Raw genomic sequence first — 23,347 nt, 5'->3', positions numbered from 1 at the left:
GCCATGTATTTTCGGATCACAAAAGTCTCAAATATTTGATGACTCAAAGAGACTTGAATCTGCGACAAAGGCATTGGCTTAAGTTGTTGAAAGATTATGAGCTGGTCATTGATTATCACTCGGGAAAGGCTAATGTGGTTGCGGATGCCTTAAACCAGAAATCACTGTTTGCTTTACGAGCAATGAATGTACACTTGTCTGTTCTACCCGACAATGTGTTAGTAGCTGAATTAAAGGCCAAACCATTATTGATTCATCAAATTCGTGAAGCTCGAAAGTCGACGATGAATTGGTTGCAAAGCGGGCTGAATGTGTTCGAATATGGAATCCAAATTTCAAATTGATGATGACGATTGTTTGAGGTTTAGAAGTCGGTTGTGTGTTCCAAGAAATTGAACTCATTTCGACGATTACGAGCGAAGCTCATTGTAGCCGAATGTCAATTCACGGGAGTACGAAAATGTACAACGATCCGAGGCGCCGATTTTGGTGGCATGGTATGAAACGAGACATTTTCGATTTTGTTTGAAGTGTTTAATATGTCGCAAGTAAAGGCGGAACATCAAGTGCCTCTGGGTTTACTCCGACCAATCATGATACACGAATGGAAATGGGATCGAGTCACGATGGATTTCAGTATCTGGGTTACCGATGTCGGCAAGTAAGAAAGATGCGATTTGGGTTGTTGTGGATAGACCGACTAAGTCGGCTCACTTTATCCCCGTCGCACGGATTTTCATTGGATAAACTAGTTGAATTGTATATTTCTCAGTTGTTAGATTACACGGGTACCTATTTCTATCGTGTCGGATAGAGATCCGAGATTCACCTCGCGATTTTGGAAGAAATTGCAAGAAGCTTTGGGTACCAAGTGCATTTTAGCACCGCTTTTCATCCACAAACCGATGGTCAATCCGGCGGATAATTCAGATACTTGAGGATATGTTGAGATGTTGCATCCTCGAGTTTAGTGGTTCATGGGAGCGGTATTTACCTTTAATTGAATTCGCTTACAACAATAGTTTTCAATCAAGTATTAAGATGGCACCTTACGAGGCCTTATGCGGTGTAAATGCCGTACACCATTGTTTTGGACCGAGCTCGGTGAAAGTAAAATTTTCGAGTGGATTTGATTAAAGATCTTTGAGCAGAAAGTAAGAATAATTTGTGAAAGTCCAAGGCGACATCGGATCGTCGAAGTCGTATCGGATTTAAAGCGAAGAGATATTGAGTATCGGTGGGAGACAAAGTGTTTCTTAAGGTCTCACCTTGGAAAAAGATACTCGATTTGGCCGTAAGGGCAAGTTGAGTCCGAGATTCATTGGGCGTCTGAAATCTCGAACGAGTTGGTCCGATTGCATATAGGTTGCTTTTACCCCGAACTCGAAAGGATCCACAGCGTTTTCATGTTTCGATGCTTTGACGTTCTGAGATCCGATCCTTTGCACGTAATAAACCCTCCGAGGTCGAAATTCAAGCCGATATGAGTTATGAAGAAGAACCGATTTGTATCCTAGCTCGTGAAGTGAAAGAGTTGCAGAACAAAAAGGGTTCCGTTAGTGAAAGTGTTATGGCTCAAACATGGGATCGAAGAAGCTACTTGGGAACCCGAGAACTCTATGAGAGAGCGATACCCAAACCTATTTACCGGTAAGATTTTCGGGGACGAAAATTTCGTAAGTGGGGGAGAGTTGTGACAGCCCTATAGTGACCCTAGTCGGAAGCGGTTTGGGACCGCTAAACCGAGTCACCAAATTATTTGAAAGTGATATTTATGGTCTAAAATATGTGAATATGAATGTGCAAAATTTTAAGCTTGATTTAGTTAATTACATGTGAATGTAGTACATAGGACTTGTGTGACACTTTTGAAATGTGATAGGCTAATCTACAAGGATCAAATAGTGCATGTAATCAAAAGGGAGGACTTGCATGTCAATTTTCCCCCTAATTAGTAGTGGTCGGCCATGAGCATGGGTGGACAAAATGTTATGGCTAAAAAACATGTCATAGACATGTTGGGTTAATGCATTATGTAAGGAAAAATAAAATAAGGGGCATGGTAATAAAATAATGAAAGGGAATATGATGAAAACAAAGAAAAAAAAAGTGTGTGGTTGTTTCCCCCATTTTGCCGAAACTAGAAAAAAAAAAAGAAGGCTTCATCCTTTGGTTCATCCTTGGCCGAAAATTTTAAGGAGGAAGGAAGAAGAAGGGTTGAAGAGGTTCGGCCATGCATGTAACTAGGCTAAGGTATGTTTGATGATGTTCTATGAGATGCATGCATGCTTTAGTTGGTAGCTTGAGTTCGACCTAGCCCATGGTCTAAATCTTGCTAGGTGATGGAAATGACACTCGGCCATGGATGCATCATTCTTGCTTGGTGTTGATGTCGTTTACATGCTAAAAATGAAGCTTTGTAATGATGCATGTGATGGTGGATTGATGACTCTTGAATCTTCTTTTAGCATTTTGAGTGAGACATTAAGTTCTTTGTTTAACCATGACCAAAATCGAAATGGTATGGTGTTGTGATGCATTCGGCCATGGTAGAAAGTAGAGGAGAAATATGGTTGTTGTTAGATGAAGTAGAGTCTAACAAATGAGCACATATGTGCATTAGTTGATATATGGAGAAGAATCGGCTAGCAAGTTGTGTGCCAAGGCGAATATAATTTTGTATATTAATGAGTAATGCATGTGTTGAATTGATGGAAAGGAGAGGATGCTTTAATAGTGTATATATGTGTACTAGCCAAGTTTTGAACTTGAAACAAAATGGTGTTTAGTCAATACAAGTGACCATACTTGTAGAATGTATTAAGTGTTGCAATCGGCCTTAACATAGATGTGTATGTTCGGCCACATGAATGAGTACATAAGTTGATGTGTATGTTGGCCATAGGTAAGCATATTGATGGCTTTATCTTGACTTAGAAAATTGGCTAAGGGAATATTAGCTAATATGTTGAATTCGATTCGTGATTTCGTACATATGTGACTCTAATGTCTAATGTATATATGGGCTAAGTACCTTGAGCTTCTCTTTTGATGTTCAAATGAATTATGTTAAATTGCTTAATGTGATTAAAAAATGCGCATGACCATTGTGTATTTGAGCTAAAGGTTGGCCATATGACCTATTAAACTCCTTGTCATATTTGGCCATAAGCTAGCATAATGAGACTTTAATAAGTTAAATTTGTTTGAATTAGCTCAAAAGCTTAGAGGACCACAGTTGGATAAAGGAAAGGAAAAAGTTATCGAATAGCCGCCGAAATCGTTCGACCACATTCGAGGTAAGTTTTCGAGTAATGGAACTTAGATTATGATTTGATTAGATCATGTTTTAAGCAAATCAAAATCATGCTCTTTATATCTGCTATTAAGCGAAATTGCAAGTGTGATAAGTGTCTTGTGCTTGAGCTTTGGTAATGAAAATGAAATACGGATGTGTCATGATTTATTAATAAATGTGCATGGTTATTTGAATGATGTCCGGGCTAAGTCCCGAAGGCTTTGTGCTAAGTGACTATATCTAGACTAAGATCCGAAGGCATTTGTGCGAGTTACTAATCCCGGGCTAAGCCCGAAGGCATTTGTGCGAGTTACTAAATCCGGGTTAAGTCCCGAAGGCATTTACGCGAGTTACTATAACGGGCTATGTCCGAAGGCGTTTGAGCAGTAGCTATATCCGGTTAAATGCGAAGGTACGTGATTTGGGAATGAGCAATCTTGCTGTAAAATTTCAGTTAATACGCTTGTAAAATCCCAACAATGAGGTATGTTTCGAATGTGCATTGGAATAGTTGATTCCCTTCGAATAATATTCGCTCAGTTGAGTAATGAGCTTCCGGTTTTTGGCTAAGAGGATCCCTTATGTATGAATATAGGGGTTGGAATGTGAAGTAGGAATGATTTGAGAATATGTATATATGGAATCATCCGTTTAGTTATATGAATGCTATACTTGATTGTACTTAAATTCTCTGCTCAAAACTTACTAAGCATTTAATGCTTACTCCGTTTCTTTGATTTTCATTTTATAGATTTTGGTTCTTCAGCTATCGGACTTGGGATTTTGAAGTCGAAGTCGCCCACACTATCAAAGCTCCTTTTGGTATACTTTTGGTTGAACTTTGAAATGGCATGTATAGGACTACCCTTTTGTTGTTGGTCATGTACCCTTCGGTTTTGTGTAAATTTGGATAGCCATGCGAAAATGGCTTAAATATACTTTGATCATAGCATTATAATCGTTTTGTATGTTGTCCGTCGAGAGGTATGGAAATGTTGGTAACGGTTAGCCATGGGAATGGTTATTCATGATCACTTTTGGAATATGTATGACAAACTCTAGTTGATCCATGGAGGATCATGAAATAGGTAAAGTTTACCTTAAAAATAGATGCTGGCAGCAGCAGTGATGTCGATGTGAAAAATCACTAAAAATAGTAGGGATGGAATTAAATAGTGAATAAATTATGTAATCGAACCTTAATGAATCTATTTTCATAGGAAAGTAACAAAACGTTCATATGAACAGTATATTATGAGATGTTAAAGTTTTCGTGAGACAGGGCCAGAACGGTTTCTGGATCCCCTGATCTGACTTTGGAAATTCATTATAAATTAACCAGAGACATTTAGAAATCATGCCATATATGTATAGATTCCTTTTTGAGTCTAGTTTCTATAGAAACAAACGATATCAGTATTAAATCCCTGTACAGGGAGATATCCAAGTCGTAATGCATGAAGGTCAGTGTAGTCGCACCCTGTAACAGGGGAGACTTTAACTAATAAACTGTACTAATTGGCCTGACCAAAAATTCTAGAAAAAAATCTGTAGATGGACATATGAGTCTAGTTTCAGAAAAAAATTACGAAACTGATTTTCGAGTTTTGGAACTCAAGATATGATTTTTAAGGTGATAGTGACGCAGTTAGCCAACTGCCTGGAAACTTTTAAAATGGACTGTGAAAGCAAGTGATTTAAGTCTGCAAACCCCTCGTGTCCGACTCCGGCAACGGTCTCGGGTACGGGGTGTTACAAATAGGGTTACGGAACATTTTCAAATTTATACCATAATTAAACATACATTTCACATATAATAAATCAAATCATATACATTTCATTCACAACCAAACATTTTGTCCCTAATTCGAGCCTACGAGGCCCTAAACATGCATTAAGAGTGGTTCGAACAAAACCAATTACTTTGGAAAATTTTTTAACAATTAGATAATTCTCCCAAAAACAAAGGACATACGCCCGTGTGGCCCGGCCGTGTCTCTTACACAGCCAAAGACACGCCCTTTTCAAAGTCCGTGTGGACATTTGAAATGGGAGCACATGGCCGTGTCCCAGCTTGTGTCCGACCCCGTGTAACTCACTGACTTGGGTCACACGGCCAAGATACACATTTGTTTGGCTAGCCCGTATGCCCTAAATATGGCCATGTGCCATGCCGTGTGCTAGGCTGTGCCAAACTTGTAGGTTATACTGACTTATGCCACATGGCCAAGTCAGATGCCCGTGTGTGAGGTCGTGTGGAGCATACTGACTTGAGTTCTAATTCAACACCAAGGGACACACGGCCATGTATCCTAACTGTGTATCACACACGGCTAAGACACACACCTGTGTCTCTGCCCGTGTGGATAGAAATAGGCTATTTACCAAGCCATTTTACTTGTGCTCACCTACATCAAATTCAAAGGAACCAATACATAACATCAATAGGCATTTCAATTCAACCAATTCAAACATAAATCATGCACATTCAATACTCCCATTTTCTATACACACTAATCTCAAAACATATCCTACCATTCATACCAAATTCACATTTACAATTCAATTAAGTAAACACTTTCAAATATGAATCATTTAGCTTAATTTTCCAATCAAACCAATATTCACAGATCAACCATTTGATACACATAATGCCTATTACCATTAAGCATCACACAACTATCATATATCTATCCATGAACTCATAATCTAAGCCATATATATATACATGATTCAAAATATCAAAACAACCCAAAATGAGCCATCACTCATGGCTATATATACAAACCAAAAACATATACATTTATAAGCCAATTCAAATGGCTAAATTTACTTCCAACACATAACCAAAATGACCAAAATTTCTATACATGCGATATACTTAAAACATAAGCTCAAAAGTACCAAATTGATAGTTGGATAGTGTGATGATTTCTTCGACGATCCCTGTGTCTGAGTTAGCTTTAAAGTCACTATAAAACATGGAAAAAAACAAAGTAAGCTTTATAGCTTAGTAAGCTCGTATGAAATAAATTCAATCTAAACGTGAATATTCAAATCATCAATTTGAACATATCAACATATAATTCATGCAACTAACAAACCTTTCATATTTTTCAATCATAATCTTATATATAACTTCACAACTTCTTTGATTTAAACTTATACAGTTCATGTACATACCTATACCATCTCGTATCAATCTCATACACAATCACGCATTTACCCGTTGAACCATTCGGAATACTATCGAATACTTGAAAACCTCACACACTATGTGCCAATATCATTGCCCGAAGCCAACTCAATCTTATATCGCATAGACTGCTCACATTGGAGCTATCAATAGGCCTACTCACACAAGCTGTGGGTCAAGACGTAGCTACACGGTGCTGCTCACACAAGCTGTCAAGTATCCGAAACACATGTCGTATACTCAGCCACTGGTAGGATGTACAGGACCAGCACCCGGATCACATAATCACATTAATCCTCTAATGGCATGTCACTAGTATCAAAATCTATTCCTAAGGTTCAACTGGGATTTCAAATGCTGAATCGTCATCGAATAATTGTCGAATGTGTCCATATTCTCATAATCACAGTTTATACAATATCAAAACATTTAAAATACATTTATAATGAAATTTATCTTATACAAACTTACCTCGGATGCTAAAACAATGAAACGAGTCAACTATTCCGTGATTTTGTTCTAACCTTGATCTAAGTCCATATTTCTCATTTCTTGATCTAAATATAATAAAAATTAACTTATTTAATCATCTCTCTATTCAATTTAGTCCAAAATTCACTTTAAAGCACTTTTACACATTTGCTCCTAATGTTTCACAACTTTTACAATTTAGTCCTTATTTCATAAAATCACAAATTAATGCAATTCAACCACAACCCATGCTAGCAGAATTTCAATTAGGTCCCTAGCAGCCCATATTTTTCATTTATTTCACATTTTAACCTCAAAGTATCCACACTTCACAATTTTATCCCTAATTTGCATTTTCGCTAAAAATCATTTAACAAAACTTGTATAACTATCATCAAACATTCAAAATCTATCATTAAACATCAAAATATTGATGTATTCATCAATGGAAACATTTAAAATCTTTGAAAATTTTTCAAAATAGTCCCTAGGCTAGCTAGACCTAGCTGTAACGATCTCAAAAACATAGAAATAATTAAAAAAGATGACAAAAACGGACTTACAATTGAGCTAGGAAGCTTCGCTGAATGAAAAAGCTCAAAAATGGCTTCCAAAGACCTATTTTCGATTGAAAATGGAGAAATAAAGATGATAATTGGCTTTATTTTATTTATTTTATGTTTATTTACATTTTACTTAATTAACCTTAATTAATAACCATCAAAATCACTTAATATATGCCCAAAATTGTCCACTCGTAATTCAAATGGTCTAATTGCCACTTAAAGGCCTTAACTTTAAGGTTCTATAGCTATTAGACACTTTTAACTAATAGAACAACACTTTTGCACTTTATGCAATTTAGTCATTTTTACCGAATTGAGCATTCAAACGATAAAATTTCTAAACGAAACTTTCACACAACCATATATTCATGCTGTAGACCTTAAAATAATAATAAAATAAATATTTCAACCTCAGATTTGTGGTCTAGAATCCACTATTTTTTAATCCGTACCTTTATTTTTTAATCTGTTAAAAATTTTAGATGTTTCCATTGATTAGTCTTGAGTGTTTTTTTATGATAATTATGTATTTGAACCTTTGATTGTGTTATTTGGTGATTTTGTGAAGTGATTTTTGTTAGATTTTCATTCAGGGATTAAATTGTGAAAATGTTAAAATTTTAGGGTTTGATAGTGAATTTGATGTTTAGAAGGGATTTTTGAAGGGCCTAGTATTTTTGGTTGAAATGTTGACTTCATAAAAATGGTTAATTTGATGATTTTTGGGTTAAGGGACCAAATTGCAAAACTTGTAAAAGTTAGGGGTAGTTGTGTAAATTTGAAAAATAAAAGGGTATAAAATGTAAAGTTAATTGGAAGGTGAAAAATAAACTAATAATTGAGAAATTTTATATTTTAGATCAAATCCTAGTTGATACCTGTGGAAAAGGAAAAATTGTAGAATAGTCCCTGAACTTCTGCAATTATTACCATTCAGCTTAGGTAAGTTCATACAGTTTATAATTTAACATCTATATGAAATTGTTGATGATATAATGTGATATAATAGATATATTTGATTATAAATGATGTAAATTTATTTGAGAAAAGTTGTTGAAATTCAATACTTGATCGGATTGAACGCAGGACAGAGTACAATCGAGATATAGTGTATTTTGGGGGATTGGACTGGAGATTGTTGTGGAGTGATATATATATATTTTTCCCGAGTAGACCGAGTTTCAGCATTTGTTGTGAACTCTCGTGTTATAATCCCTATTTTGGTGTGTTTTTGGTTGGACTAGCTCTTTAGAGCCATTGGTATGTTATCAGGTGGACTAACTCTTATGAACATCTAGCGTGTTATCGGGTGGATTAGCTCTTATGAGTATCTAGTGTGTTTCGGTTGGAATATCAATGTACTCATATCCGTAATTCATTCATCAGATTGTAAATCTCTGTAATGTAACTTAATTAGTGATTTTGATGGTTATGACATGTATTTGAGATTTGAATTGAATTTTGCAATTCACCTGGTTGAGATTGTGGATGAGAGGGAACACATATGGTTGTAATATTGTTGAATTATTTGTTGTACTTAATTCAGTAATATTTATTATTTTAGCATGCCAAACTTACTAAGCTTCAATGAGCTTACTTGTGTTATTTTCTGTTCTTGTAGATACTTTGAAGGTTGGATGATCAGATCGACACTCTAGTCACACTATCCATTCATTTTTGGTAGTTTTTGGAACATTCATTTCAGATTAAAGGGCATGTAATAGGCTTTCATGTCATTACTATGGTTTTGGATTGTAAATGTTAAAATATGATTTTAAGTACAAGTAGTAAACCTAATATGATAGGTGAACTAAGGAAGATGTTTTAGTGCAAATATATGATATGTGTTAATGGAATGTTGTGATTGAGGTGCCTATGTTAGGCATATAGGTTGAATGTTAGATGGTGTAATTTAACATACTTTGGATGATAGTTCTTTTTGTTGTGAAATTGAATATACTGGTGGTATCATTGAGGATACATTGGCTAGATACTTAGGATGGTTAATTTAACATGTTTTTAGCTTGTTTAATGTCATTTTAAAGAGGTCTTTCGGCTGGTAAATTGATTACTTAGAGTCCAAGTAAGCTTGAAATGGTAAACTTGTTGTTTAAGATTCATTTTGGGTCCACACGGCTTGAGACAAAGGTGTGTGATTCAGCTGTGTGAGGCACACAGCTGTGTGTCATCTGATGATTTCTTTAGGGTGCAAGTCAGTGGGTTACACAACCTAACACATGGCCTGGCACAGGGCGTGTAACTGTAACACCCCTTACCCGTACCCAAGGCCGGGATAGGATATGAGGCATTATCGAACACATACACAGTCATTCATGCAAAAATTGGGCTATAGCATTTTTCTTTAGAACAACTTCATTTGTAACGCCCCAAATTTGGGCCTAGAAATATTAGGTATTGAGCGAGGGAGCAGTTGGGAAGCTACTCATAAATATTTAATTGTGCAAGGAAGTGACACAGTTGTGTGTTTGGCTAGTGGTTGTGTGCTCTGGATGTGTCTGGGAAGTCATGGGTTCAAGCCCTGGCTTCCACAAAATTTTGGTTTTTGAGGATAAAACGCTTGTCTTTGGCCAGTAGGGTTATAAGTTTATTTTGGCAAAGTATGACATAAAGAGCCTGGTGGTCTAGTGGATAGTGGCGTATGGAGTGTACTAGTGGTCTGAGGTTCAAATCTTTGCTTGTGCAAATGGAGATTATTTTTATTGTTGGCTATTGGAGGTAGTAGTGTTTGTCTGAAACACTGCAGAGTGAAGTGGAGTTTGAATTGGTCATGAAGGGATTGTAGGAGGGAGTTGAGGAGAGATATGAGTAGGGATTTTAGGAGGAAATCAAGGGGATCTAAAGTGGAAGGGATTTGGTGCCTAATTTGAATGCTGGCACAAGAAGAATTCAGCTTTGGTACTCCATCTCCTCATTTTTTGGTTCCTATTAATTGTTTGGGGGTTCCTTTTACTCTGGGTTTTGGATGGCCGAACATTATTTTCTCTCCCTCTCTATCTTATAGTTTTGGGCATGTCTTTTTGTGTATTTTCTTATTCTCTGCTCCTCTCTCTTTTCTTTTGGCACTTTTGCTCTTTTCCCCTACCCTCCAATCAGGCACTTTTCTGTTGTTTATTGTTCTCCTTGGCTGAATGCTCCATCTACTCCCCTCTCTCATATTCTTCAGCTTTTAACTCCTAGTGCTGATCGATTCTCTTCTTATCTTTTATCTCTCTCAACCACAATACATGGCTGAATACTCCTGCCTCTCTTACCCTTACTGTGTTGACTTTTCCTTCGTTTCTATCCGTCATTTCTGTGGTTATTCTTTTCACCGATTTTGCATGGGTAAGTCTGGCTCTTGTTTTAAGTGCACATCGTTATTCTTTCCTTTTTGTATTTCTGCCGTGTTGATAGTCCCCATCTAATGTATTCTTTGCTACCGATGCTTGCTAGGGGTGGTTTGTGCTAAATCTCTGCCTCTGTCGCTTAGGGTGATCATTGTGGAAATAGAACGACTAATTCCCTTCTCTAGAGGCGGTTTTACTATTCGGTAAGTGGTTTACGCTTGGTTCAAATGGTTTTACGAACAGTATGATCAAGGTTAATAGATTTGGTTGGTATGCAGATAATAATCGAAGAAGGGGGAAAGATTATTCTTGATCAATAGTTTAGGTATGTAGAGGCTTGGGGGTTCGAAACAAGGTATGTAACAATTGATCTTTTGGATTAGTATTATGAAAAGGAGTAGTATTAATTTATTTACCTTGAGAAACTAATGGAATGGTTGTGGTTTGGATCAAGGTTTGGAATGCTCAAGAGGCTACGTGCGTGTTTTTGTAAACAAGTGTGTAAAACACTGCCATTACCGTAAATTGGCAAAAGCTGAAAAATAAGACTGTTGATGCAACATGGGCGTGTGATCGCTCGTGTGGTAACCCCAAACGCATAAACGTGGGTACTGAATTTCAAGAGGCCACCATGGGCGATACCATGAACTTAGGCCATTTTGGGCCATGTTAGGCTGAAATGGGCTGTGTGAGCCCCACGGGCTTGTGGTCCCACACGGGTAAATCACACGGATGCATGGAGATTTTTGGGCTAGATTGTGTAGTTCGCACAGTTAAGGCCATTTTTGGGCTTCGTGGGCCACACGGGCGTGTGGGCCCACATGGGCCTGTATTATGGGCTTTGGGTCCATTTTCACTGTTTGATGGTTAAGGTTGCACGGGTTGCCCGACGATGACTGTGACCTTCTGTTGGGTCGGTAAGCATACCTGAACCCTCATGTGATAAAATGACGATTTTTCTCTTATGTGATAAAATGACGATTTTGCCCTTATGTGATAAAATGACGATTTTGCCCTTATGTGATAAAATGACAATTTTACCCTTATGTGATAAAATGACGATTTCGCCCTTATGTGATAAAATGACTATTTTACCCTTATATGATAAAATGACGATTTTGCCCTTATATGATAAAATGAAGATTTTGCCCTTATGTGATAAAATGACGATTTTACCCTTATGTGATAAAATGACCATTTAGTCCTTATGTGATAAAATGACGATTTTGCTCTTATGTGATAAAATGACAATTTTGCCCTTATGTGATCAAATTATCGAAATACCCTCATAGAGTAAAATGATCGAAATACCCCCATAGGGTAGAATGATCGAATACCCCTGTAGGGTAAACTGACTGTAATACCCTAGTAAGGTAAAATGACAGATTTGTTCTCCGATGTGTGTGACTGTATTTGAGCATGCCATGTTATATGTGTGTTGCATCCATGTATGATATTATGTTGCATTGCATGGGGTGGGATATATGATTTTGGAGGAAGTATAGTGTACTGATATGGTCGCACGGGTCGCCCAAGACGATTGTGGACCTACTGATGGCTTTAAGCCTATTACTGGCACCTCTGCTGCAATTATTGATTAGTGACTGGTGCTATATTTAGAGTGTAGGGATGGGTGGTTGATTTTATCCCTACATGGAGTGCAGGGCTGGATGGAGTGGAGTATAGAGGATGGATGTGTACGATTTTCTGTTTGTATTACTTGCGATTCTTCGCTCTTGCATTGATCATGGTTCTTTGACCGATTCATCGCCATCGCTATTGTTATAGAATGGGCCAAGGCCCTAACTGATATTGAACTGTTACTGATATGGGCTTAGGCCCATACTGTGTTGTTCACTGTTTGTTTATCATTAGGATTACACACTGAGTTTTTGTAAAGTCACCCAATTGTTTTAACTGTACAGGTAATCCTTAAGTAGATCAGTGCTGTGAGGGACTTGGAGGTGGACACACAACAACTTACGCTTCTGAATTTATCTTTTAACTTATAAGTAGTTTTATTTGGGTATTTTTATGTAAAAGGCCTCTTTAAGTTTTATTCTTTAATTAGGGCTTTTATTATTTTATTATGATTTATACCTGCTAGTGGTAGGATGCGGGTTTTCAAAAGATATGCATAACTTACCAAAATATCACGAATACGCAAAACCGTTTCAGAAGTTTCCGCGATAAACGAGATTTTGAAATTAATAATGTTCTAAAGTAAATACTTTTTGATAGTGACGCAGGTTATAAATTATTTTCTAGATCACTCAAGAGGCTATATAAACATTGGGCTTTTCAAACGTTATCACATTTTACGAAAAATACTTCAATGTGACATCGCCAGATTCGGCCATAACGTCCAGGCTAGGTTTGGGGTGTTACATCATTCATACATACACAATTTGTCCCTAATATGGGCCTGCAATGACTTTAGAAAAGTTTGGGAAATTTTCCCTAATATAGAGCCATACACCCGTGTAAGACAGGGGACACACCCGTGTGCTCTAGACACGCTCATGTCCTCCAGCTCTGTAACTTTCTGACTATGACGTTAGCATCAATTTAGGTGCAGACCGTGTGGCTAGACCGTGTGGTCAATTAAAATTAAATGAATTTTTCATAAAAAGGTACAGACTTCACACGACCAGAGTACATACCCATGTGGGTAGGCCGTGTCTCCACACGGCCAAAACACATGCCCGTGTCTTAGCACGTGTGTTTACTACTGAGCATACTGACTAGAAAAAATTAGGGTGCAGGGGACACACGACCATTCAACAAGCCCATAGGGCAGACCGTGTGTCACACACGGTCTAGACACATGCCCGTGTGTCTACCCATGTAGACCATTTAAAGGCTATTTTCCAAGCCAATTGTCACCCTCAATCATTCATACATTCAAACATATTTCCTAGCATGCAACATAACATATATAAACACTCAAATATTCAACACCATGGCACTCTCACATCTTTATAATGTCATCCTTGTACATTTATTTTGTTACACCATTTAGAAACATTCCACACCAATTTCATGCATTATCAAACTTGTTATCATAACTTCAAATTATGCATTCATGACTATAGTCATTTTAAACCGTTAAGTCATCCCCTATCTTTTAGCATCTAATCCATACTTTATCATACATTTACCAAGAAATAACATATCACATCACCAAGGCATTAACACATGCATGCATGGGTAATTAGATTAAAACCTTATGATCAAATATAAGCCATATCACATGGCCATTACAAAATGAATCATCAACATCATAGGCTTCACAATTTGGCCAAATAGCATGGCACATATCACAAAATCACCAAGTCCCCTATACATGCCATACTCAAAATAACAATTTCACTATACCCAATAATCTTTTGATAGTGTGATCGAACACTCCGAAAGCTTCTGATCCCCGAGCTAGCTTGGCGGAACTACAAAGGATGAAAAGCAAAAGAGGTAAGCATTAAAGCTTAGTAAGTCCACATGCAAAGAATATGCAATGGTAGTAAGCAATCAACATGCAAAGACATAGTAACATATACATAAAGATTATTCATCACTTAAACCTTTTGACTTACTTATCATATGTACACATATACTTTCCCACCACAAATCATTCTTTACCAAGGAATTATTCATAGGTTTTGCGTACATACCTGTACCCATCGTAGTATATCATATAACCATACCTCTTTAACATGCCCTCCTCGGGACTTTCATCACATCCATTGCATTACCCGTTGAAAACTTGGAATACTATTGGATACGCGGAAAGTTGCGCATAAGTGCCACATAAACACACGTAGCCAAAGCTACCTCTTAACATTTAACTCTCGCAATGGAGCTACTCACGGGGTTGCTCATAAAGGCTATAAATCAAGGTGTAGCTACACGGGCTACTCATTCAAGTTGTCAGGTATCTGACCAACTCAAGGATTACCTAGCCATCGGTAGGACACACAAGACCATTTCCCAGAAGCCAATGACGTGTATCACATCCATAATGAACTTGGACCAACTCAATGAACTCGGACCAACTCAATGAGCTCGGATGTTTCATACATATCACGAACCCGGACCAACTCAACGAGTTCGGATTTCTAAATTCCTAGTGACATGTCACTTGTATCCTAAACTTTCCTAAGGTTCAAACAAGATTTTCCTCACTTGCAAAAGGCATACTTTGTCGTACTTGCTCGTGATGTCGTATGTAACGACCAATTATCATTTATGCTTTCATAACAACCAATAAGTTTATAACTCATAATAATAAGAAAATATTTATCACATAATATCAAAACACTAAAAAACATGCTACAACACCACATTATTTGCATACGCACTTACCTCGGTACGAAATGATAGTAATCGAGCCGAATCATCGTATACTTTATTCTTTCCTCGATTAAGACTCGGTTCACATTTTTCTTGATCTATAATGCCAAATTTAACTTGGTTATTAATCACATTATTCAAATCAATCCATAATTCATACTTTGGTAAAATTACCTTTTTACCCCTAACTTTTCACTTATTTACGATTTAGTCCCTAGGCTCGTTTGAAATGCATGCATTTTCTTTGTTACCCAAGCCTAGCCGAACCTATACCATGCTCATATCAGCCTACATTTTCCTTTATTTCACATTATTACTACCCACTTTTATACATTTACAAACAAATCCTTTTTTTTTGTGTTTTCACTAAAAATCACCTAGTAAAAGATGTTTATCATGCATCAAACATTCATATTCCTCCATCAATCATCAAAATACATGCATGTTACACATGGGTCAAATTTCATGTATTAATCCTAGCTCAAAATATAGATAGAAATGGGTAGATCATTGTGACATCCCTAAAGTGACCCTAGTCGGAAAGCGGTTTCGGGACCGCTAAACCGAGTCACTAAATTATTTGAGTATGATAGTTACTGTCTAAATATGTGAAAATGCATGTGTGAATTTTTTTAATTCTTTGATTTAGTTAATTTGAAGGTGAATTGAAAGAAAAAGGACTCATGTGAAAGGATTTAATTATATGTGGCTAATTTTAAGAGGTTAATAAAGGAATGAAGTAAAATAAATGGAGTTGCATGTCAAATAACCCATTTGACAAGGTTAGTGGCGGCCATGACAAAATTATGGGCAAGGGAACATGTTTCCAACATGTTATGCTAGTGGTGTATGTAGGAAGCCATAAAATAATAGCTAGCATTAAAGAAATGAACAAAAAATGAGCATGGATGCCCCCATTGTGCCAGTAACTAGAGAGAAAAAAAAAAAAAAAAAAGAAGAAAAATGCTCATTCTATTCTCCATTGCCGTGGCTTGAAGGAGGAAGAAGAAGGAATTCTTTTGTGCATGATTTGGCTTGGTTGATGCTTAGGAAGAGGTAAGCACTTTGAAACCCTTGGAAATTTAGATGTAAATGAGGTGATTAGTTCAAGTTCTATTCATTCCATGGATTAAATTTGGTTGTTTGGAGGTTTGGTATTTGGCCAAGTAGTTGAAGCTCTTGGTACATATATTTTTCATGAAAGTTGAAATTGGTTTGTTCATAAGGGGAGAGGGTGCCGAATGTGGCCAATGAAAGGCCTTGATGAACTATATATGTGGCTTGGGTTTATGCTATTTGGTTAAGGAATATTGTGCTAGCAAGGTTGGTTTTATATATACATGTAAGTTACTTTGTATATGATGTTTAGAAAAAAAAAATAGTGAAGGGCAAAGTTAATGATGTTGGATAAATTTTTAGTAGAGTTGTGCTTAGGCATTCGGTCATTGATGAGCATTGTGGTAACCTAGTTGTAGTTGCAACTCCTAATTTTGAGATGGAATTTGTACACATACGTTAAGTAAATGGTTAGGGCCGAATGGGGACTATGTGTTTGAAAGAATAAAATCGATACTATAATTGATAGTATAAGTATTGACCATTCAATCAAGGGTATAGGTGATGTTAGATCAATTTTAGCACATTCGGCTATTTAGGTATACCCAATCATGATATTGCCTTTGATTGTATAAAATCAACTAAAATGGGTGGTTAGTGAGGGTGGCTATTTAATATACGAATATGTATATGTGTATGTGTGATTGGATTATTGATAGAATAGTAAATTGCATAAGGCTATTGGTAGAATAGCCAAGAACATAAGGCGACAAGATAAAAATTTTACCATGTCGTTCGTATGTTATATGATCATTAGAATGTGGATACCAACATATGTACCAAAGCGATTGAATGAGTTAATTTGTTTGTTTAAGCTCAAGATCCTAAAGGAGAGGCGTCCAACAAGGGAAATCGAAGGTCAACGAGTAGCCGACTTAGAATTATTTGTCCAACACAAGGTAAGTCATTAAGCACATATGTTTGATATTGCTTAAATGATTGTAAAATCTATGCAATTGTGTTTAATGGGATGCTATATATATATAAATGAAATTGTATGTGTATGGAGTGATGACAATTGTTGAATGTAAAAGAAATAGTGAAATGTGTAGAAAGTTTGCTTTTGGCACTAAGTGTGCGGGCAATACGTGTGTGTGCGGTGGCAGATTGGCACTAAGTGTGCGTCTTTGAAATATATGGCACTAAGTGTGCGTGCTGGAAATATATGGCACTAAGTGTGCGTCTTTGGAAATATATGGCACTAAGTGTGCGTGTTGGAAATATATGGCACTAAGTGTGCGAGCTCGAAGGGTATGGCACTATGTGTGCGGGCTTAAATCGCATGGCACTAAGTGTGCGAAATCGAGTATTAAGCACGTGTGTGTGCGTACTCTATATATATATATAAATATCTCCGTCGAACAATTATATGGAGGGTGTGTCTCCATCAAGTTGAGTATGGACAATGGATCGGGTAAGTACCTTGAGCTCATGACGAATAGGTAATATGTTCATGCTCGGGGTTGAGCTTGGTAAGCTTTAAATCTATGTGATGATTGCAATTGTATGATTGTGGTGAAAATGAGTTGGTGTGTAAAATGCCTCAAATATCTTATTGTATAGAATATGAAATGTGGATGTATGACTTGGTATGAGATTGAACCGAAGGTCCAAGGAACTATGATATAGTTCGATATGGATGGAGTACTTAGCCTCGTTCATTATTTCATGTTGTAATAATTTTGTTAATGGATGGTTGTGGAATGCTTATGGCTTCTTGAGTTATAAACTCACTCGGTGTTTTCTTGTCACCCATTTTAGGTCTCTTGGACTCGTCTCTTGTGTACTCGGAACCGTCATCGAAGTCATCACACCGTGAACAATCTTTTGGTATTGTCTCCTTAGTCGATCTAGGAGAACATTTGGCATGTATAGGCTGTTTTGTTTTGTTGAATTTTGGGTTGTAAACTTTAAGCCATGCGAAAATGGCCTATGTGGTCGGTTGAGTGTGATTCTAAAACCTATAGTCACAAGTCTTAGAAACCTTAATTTTGATAAGGTGGCCATAGCTTGTATTATGTATGATGAATTATAGTTGGCCATGGAAGAATTATGAAATAGTCATTGTTTGCTTTAGTAATGATCTTGCCAATGATGAGGTGAGATTGAAAAATCACTAAAAATAGTAGAAGTAGAATTAAATAGTGAATAAATTATGACATTGAACCTTGATGAATCTACTTTCATATGGAAGAAACGAAGCGGTCATATGAGTCGATTTTAAGAGATATTCAGGTTTTAAGTGAAGCAGGGCGAGCGGTTTCGGATCCCTGCTCCGACTTTGAAAATTTACCATACAGAAACAATTAGAAGTCATGCCTTATATGCATAGATTCCCTTTGAGTCTATTTTCATTAGAAACAAAGCGGTATGAGCATTGGATCTCATGCGAGATGATATCCAGGTCGTAATGCGCAAAGGTCGGTGTAGTCGAACCCTGAAACAGGGGTGACTTTAACTAATAAACTGTACCAATTGGCCCGACCAAAATTCTAGAAAAAATGTGTAGATGGAATTATGAGTCTAGTTTTAGGAAAATTTACGGAACTGGTTTTCGAGTTCGGGAACTCGAGATATGATTTTAAGGTAACAGTGACGCAGTTAGCTATCTGCACGGCAGAAATTCATAATTTCAAGAGAGAAATAAGGAAGTAAGCCCGGTAACACCTCGTGGTCAAATCCGGTGACGGTCACGGGTTTGGGGTGTTACAATCATGCTTCAAAGACTTCAAAAATACAAAGAACATTAAAAACGGGATTAGGGAGCACTTACAATCAAGCTTGGAAATGTTGAACAAAACCCTAGCTATGGCTATTGAGAAATTAGGCTAGCACTTGGAGAAGATGGACACATTTTTGCTTTGATTTTCCCTTTTTTATTCTTTTAATTACCAAATGACCAAAATGCACTTAGGGTGTTTCTTTCAAATTTTTCCTATGCATGTCCATTTTTGTCCAAAATTATAGAAATTGGTCAAATTGCTAATTAGGACCCTCTAATTCATAATCTAAAGCAATTTCATGCTTAAAGCTTCTAGAATGCAAGTTTTGCATTGTATTCAATTTTGTCCCTAAAATTCAATTAGACATTTTGTAAGTAGAATTTCTTCATGAAACTTTCACATAAGCATGCATTCATATCATAGACTTCATAAGAGTCATATAATAATTATTTATATCTCAAATTTGTGGTCTCGAAACTACTATTCTGACTAGGCCCTAATTCGAGATGTCACAACTCTTCCCCGTTTAGGGATTTTTGTCCCCGAAAATCTTACCGATAAAAAGGTTTGTGTATTGTTTCCTCATAGCCTCCTCGGGTAGCCTCTTCAACCCCATGTCTTTTCCATAAAACTTTCACAAGAGCAACACTTTTTTTTTCTTAATTTTTTAACTTCTCGAGCCAAGATCTTAACCGGTTCTTCACCATAAGTCATATCCAGTCTGATTTCAACCTCTGTCCGTACAATCACATGAGATGGATCGGATCTATATCGGCACAACATTGATACATGAAACACATCATGAATCTTTTCTAACTCAGTCGGTAAGGCCAATGGATAAGCAACGGGCCCTATCCTTTCGGTAATCTCATACGGTCCTATAAAATGAGTACTGAACTTGTCTTTTCTTCTGAATCTCAAAACCTTTTTCCATGGAGACACTTTCAAGGATACTTTATCACCGACATGATACTTAATTTCCTTTCTTTTCAGGTCTACCTATGACTTTTGTCTATTCGGTGCCGCTTTTAAACAATCACGAATTACCTTAACCTTTTCTTCGGTTTCTTTAACCAAATCAACTCCATTTATCTTATTCTCCTTAAGTTCAGTCCAGAACAAAGGTGTACGACATTTACGCCTATACAATGCCTCATAAGGCACCATCTTCAAGCTCAACTTAAACTATTGTTGTAGGCAAATTCAACCCAAGGTAAGTACTTTTCCCAATTACATTGGAATTCAAGAACACAACATCTGAGCATATCTTCAAGTGTCTGAATTACTCTATCAGATTGTCCATCAGTCTGTGGATGAAAAGCGATACTAAAATTTAGCTTTGTACCCAAAGCTTCTTGTAACTTCTTCTAAAACTGCGAAGTGAACCTCAGATCTCTATCCAAAATAATCGATAAAGGTACTCCATGAATTCTCACAATCTCAGAAATATACAATTCGGCTAACTTATCAAGTGAATAATCAACGCGTACCGGTATAAAATGAGCCGATTTAGTCAATCTATCAACCACAACCCATACGACATCTTTCTTTCTTGGTGTCAACAGCAAGCCTGTTACAGAGTCTATAGTAATTCGGTCCCATTTCCATTCGGGAACTAAAATAGGCTGGAGTAAACCTGAAGGTACTTGTGTTTGGCCTTTACTTACTGAAAAATCAAGCACCTCGACAAAAACTTAGATATATCTCTTTTCACGCCATTCCACTAATACATTTTCTTTAAATCATTGTACATTTTCATGCTACCAGGGTGAACTGACATAACCCCGTTATAAGCCTCATGCAAAATATTCCAAATCAACTCAGCATTCTTTGGGACACAAATCCTTCCATGGAACCTCAGACAACCATCAGAATCTCTCTAAAAATCTGATTCACTGCTCGACTCACACTGAGCTTTCTTATCTTGAACTCTTTATCAGCTTCCTGGGTATCACAAATCTGTTGAAGAAAAGCGGTCTTGCTCTTAACTCTGCTAGAATTACACCATCATGAGATAGGGTTAGTCGTGCATTCATAGCTCTCAAAGAAAATAAATACTTTCTATTCAAGGCATCGACAACCACATTTGCCTTACCGAGGTGATAATCAATTACAAGCTCATTGTCTTTTAACAATTCAAGCCATCTTCGTTACCTCAAATTCAAGTCCTTTTGGGTCATCAGATATTTAAGACTTTTATGGTCTGTATAAACATGACATTTCTCCCCGAATAGGTAATGTTGCCAAATATTCAAAGCAAATACAATGGCGGCTAATTCTAGATCATGCATAGGATAGTTTTTCTCATTGGGCTTCAGTTGCCTCAAAGCATAAGCTACTACATTGCCTTCTCGCCTAAGCACACAACCTAGTCCAATCAAGGACGCATCACTATAAATCACAAATTCTTTCCTTGGTTCTGGTTGTACTAACACTGGTCCCTCGGTTAATAACATTTTCAACTTCTTAAAGCTCTGCTGACATTTTTCTGACCATTCAAACTTAACATCTTTTTGAAGTAGTCTCGTCATAGGAGTGGCTATCATAGAGAACCCTTTCACAAATCGTCTGTAATAACCGACTAAACCCAAAAAGCTCCTAAATTCAGTTACATTCCTTGGCGGTTCCCATTCGACAATAGCAGAAATATTACTAGGATCAACTCGTATACCATCTCCTGAAACAATGTGGCCTAAGAACCCGACCTCTCGAAGCCAAAACTCACTTTTACTAAACTTAGCATACAATTGTTTGTCCCTCAAAGTCTGCAAAATAGTTCTCAAGTGTTCGGCATGCTTTGCCTCATCTCTAGAATAAATCAGAATATCATCGATAAACACCACAACAAACTTATCCAAATATGGCTAAAAAATTCGGTTTATTAAATCCATAAACACAGCAGGAGCATTCGTTAATCCAAATGACATAACAAGAAACTCGTAGTGGCCATATCTCGTTCTGAAGGTAGTCTTAGACATATCAGACTCTTTAAATCGTAACTGGTAATATCCAGACCTCAAGTCTATCTTAGAGAACCATGTCGCTCTTTTTAGCTGTCAAACAAGTCATCAATCCTTGGAAGAGGATACTTATTTTTGATTGTCACCTTATTGAGCTACCGGTAGTCAATGCATAATCTCATAGAACCGTCCTTCTTTTTCACGAATAGTACGGGAGCACCCCATGGCGAAAAGCTTGGTCTCATAAAACCTTTGTCAGTCAACTCTTGCAACTGTAACTTAAATTCTTTTAGCTCAGTCGGGGCCATCCTATATGGAGCAATAGAAATAGATGCTGTACCTGACATTAACTCAATACTGAATTCAACTTCTCTAATTGGAGGCAAACTTGGCAATTCCTCCGGGAATACATCCACATACTCACATACAATTGGCACTGCTTTGATTTTCAATTCGAATTCCTTTGTATTCAATATGTATGCCAAATAAGCTTTATACCCTTTTCTCATACATTTCTGAGCAGTCATCGAAGAAATTACATTTGCTGACTTATCCACGTTATCTGATTCAACTTGAAAAATCTCACTGTTTTCACATTTCAATTCCATAAATTTCTATCTACAATTCACTATAGCATCATGTAGTGTCAACCAATCCAGTATGACATCAAATTCATCAAATAGTAACAACATTAAGTCAGCTGGAAAACAATGACCTCTAATCATCAAAGTGCATCTCTTACATACTTTATCAACTATCACATGCTTTCCTAACAAATTTGACACTTTAATCATAAATTCGGTAGACTCAACAAGTATATTCACACTTGATGCCAATTTCATACACACATATGAATGAGTAGAACCAGGGTCTATTAAAGCAATAACATTAGTATCATAGAGAGAAAAATTACCAGTGATCATATCAGGAGAAGTTGTATCTTCACGTGTGCGTATGGCATAGGCTTTAGCTGAAGCCCTAGCTTCAGATCTTACTGTTGTATCTCGTGTCACATTCTTATTACCAGACCCATTCCTGGCATTTCTCGAGGGTCTTCCCCTAGAAACTGTGCCTCTTGGCTTCGAGTCCTGTAATCTTTCTTTCTCTACCATCTCCGGGTAGTCTTTAATATAGTGGTCTTGAGAACCACACTTGAAACAAGATCCCTCACTCACCTTAGAGGTGCCAAAATAACATCTACTACATTGTTGGCACTCGGGCTTGGAAGGTTTACCGTTACCCACACTTACCACGGATGTAGCCTAAGATCTAAAACTGGAATTCTACTTTCTACAGTTCTCGTATGAATGTCCAGTTGAC

At 37.1% G+C, this 23,347-nt stretch overlaps 1 pseudogene; it reads right to left on the bottom strand.

Moving 5' to 3' along the window:
- Positions 1–23,139, bottom strand: part of LOC108488283 (vacuolar protein sorting-associated protein 2 homolog 2-like) — a 63,562-nt pseudogene extending 40,423 nt beyond the window's left edge.
- Between the last annotated feature and the right edge of the window lie 208 nt (positions 23,140–23,347).

The sequence above is a fragment of the Gossypium arboreum genome, chromosome 10 (genome assembly GCF_025698485.1).
Source record: "Gossypium arboreum isolate Shixiya-1 chromosome 10, ASM2569848v2, whole genome shotgun sequence".
Lineage (NCBI taxonomy): Eukaryota > Viridiplantae > Streptophyta > Magnoliopsida > Malvales > Malvaceae > Gossypium > Gossypium arboreum.
This window is presented reverse-complemented; position numbering and strand designations above follow the sequence as displayed.